The following is a 2,238-nucleotide window of genomic DNA, read 5'->3' on the forward strand; positions in this document are numbered from 1 at the left end:
ATAATATATATTGTCGACTATTATAATATTAAGAACAATGCAAATGGTTCCATTATGTAAAATGCAACAATTATCACGTTTGTTCAATGTAAGTAAGATTTCATTAAAAATAATTTTACGATATTGACAAGTATTATTACAAGCAAGATTGTGTAGAAGAGGACCTGCGTTATGCTCCGTAAATACATGTATGGAAGAATCGATGGTACAATGATCAACTACTTCATGTGTTTCCATTTCACCCATCCTATTTGAAATTTGTTGGAGGGGAAAATCAGGCTTCCTACACAATTTCCTAAACAATGTCATATTTTTTCATACGGGAAAGCAGAAAATGAATCGACAGGACCTAATTGTCGCACGTCACTCATAAGATGAATAAGACCATGTACATTGTAAGAATTAAACGTTGGACTATAAATATATTGAGATCTAACAACAAATTTTTGCAAGGCAGCATTTGCGAAATTCAAATATGCCTCTGAAGGCGACGTGGAAATTAGAATTTTTATTGCCACATGTAAAAATAAAAAATGTGCATACACTTCTTGTCGGAGAATACCGTATGTTACCACTGGACCTATGTATAACAGAAATTGACGATATTCTGTCGCTTTGTATTTCGTACATACTTTGAGTGATCTAGGACGTCTTGCAAAATCGGATGGGCAATAAACTGTAAGTCTTTCCAATTGTGTACATATGGCAGTAATAGATGTTGCAGACAACTTTGAAAATCGTGAATATTTGCCATATATCCATGCAGATAATAATTTTTTAACTTCCAGGCATACGAGATGCATATACTCGAAGGGAACCTGCGAAACCATTCCTATTGGTAACATCGATAATGGACTTGTACTATCTCTATGATGATCCTCATCTAAGCATGTGACATTCTTCATCCGTACGAAGATTATTATTAACATCATTGAAAATATAACGCCCTTCACATCGTATACCAGAAATTTTACATTTGGAGCATGGTTGATTCGACATATGGCTTCGATGATTAAGGATGAAAGCACGAGCCGGTGCGTCGGCTATGAAGCATCTTAGACGTATTGATATTTTATTATCATGATAAGATATTCCTCCGTTAAATAATATTCTTTTAATATCTGCGACAAATTTTTCAAAGAATAAATTTGGATCATTTGGTTTCGTGGAATCCCTGTATATTCCTACTACTATTGGTCTCGTATGCCTGATGTTTGCAAGCCTACATTGAATTGGCCAAATATGAATACTTGCAGATCTATCTAAATAACAACCATCAGTATTTAAATCAATTTCTAATTGATTAGGAAGTGAAGTAGGTGGAATGCGTGAAAAAAGATGAGAAATTTGTGTTTCTAAATCAAAATGAATATATTCGCCTGGTGCGACTTTGGAAACAACCACATTACTTCGCGGAGTATGTAAAAGTGTCCTCACATCTTTTGGTAAGTTATTAAAACAAACATGTGTCCGAAGGAGAGATACCAGATTATTAGCTTCCCTTATAGAAATATCATACTAAGAATCATTGATAATTACTTATTTTCAGTATTAAAAATACTGAATAATAAATAATTATCAATGATTCTTAGTATGATATTTCTATAAAAGTTGTACATGAGTGAAATTATTTTGTACAATACAGGATGCCAATCTATATCGAAATAATGACTTAACTGAAGAAGTACTGAGAGAAGATGAGTCAGTATCATTACCAGAGATTCCATTATCTTCAATATTTATAGCAAGCATGTTATGCGGAGTGTCATTTTCGAAATTACCTGCAACTAAACTACATTCCGCATAGGTAAGGTTCGACGCAGATGGAATATTAGTAACATTAGAAACATTAGCAATGTTAGTAACACTACAAACATTAGAAGCGTGACAAAAATTACAAATATTACAAATATTAAGAACATCTGAAACACTGGAAACATTAGCCACATTAGTAAGTGAACGTTTTGTATAATTTTCTAACGATTCTACAGATTGCAATTTGTTCCTGATTTCGGACATAATCCTTCTTCGTTGCTTCGTACACAATTTATGCACACATTTTCGTGAAATGGAACGTTTTAAAAGAAATGATTTCATAGTTACGTGACCTTCCCTTATAGAAATATCATACTAAGAATCATTGATAATTACCTTAATTATTTTCAGTATTAAAAATACTGGATAATAAGTAATTATCAATGATTCTTAGTATGATATTTCTATAAGGGTTGATGACCT

The 2,238-nt window shown here is 32.5% G+C and overlaps 1 pseudogene; it reads right to left on the reverse strand.

Annotated features, from left to right (window-relative positions):
- Positions 1–558: 558 nt before the first annotated feature.
- LOC116853556 lies at positions 559–1,752 on the reverse strand (annotated as a pseudogene).
- Positions 1,753–2,238: the final 486 nt, after the last annotated feature.

The sequence above is a fragment of the Odontomachus brunneus genome, unplaced genomic scaffold (genome assembly GCF_010583005.1).
Source record: "Odontomachus brunneus isolate Ranch 3 - 2012 unplaced genomic scaffold, Obru_v1 Obru_scaffold_356, whole genome shotgun sequence".
Taxonomy (NCBI): domain Eukaryota; kingdom Metazoa; phylum Arthropoda; class Insecta; order Hymenoptera; family Formicidae; genus Odontomachus; species Odontomachus brunneus.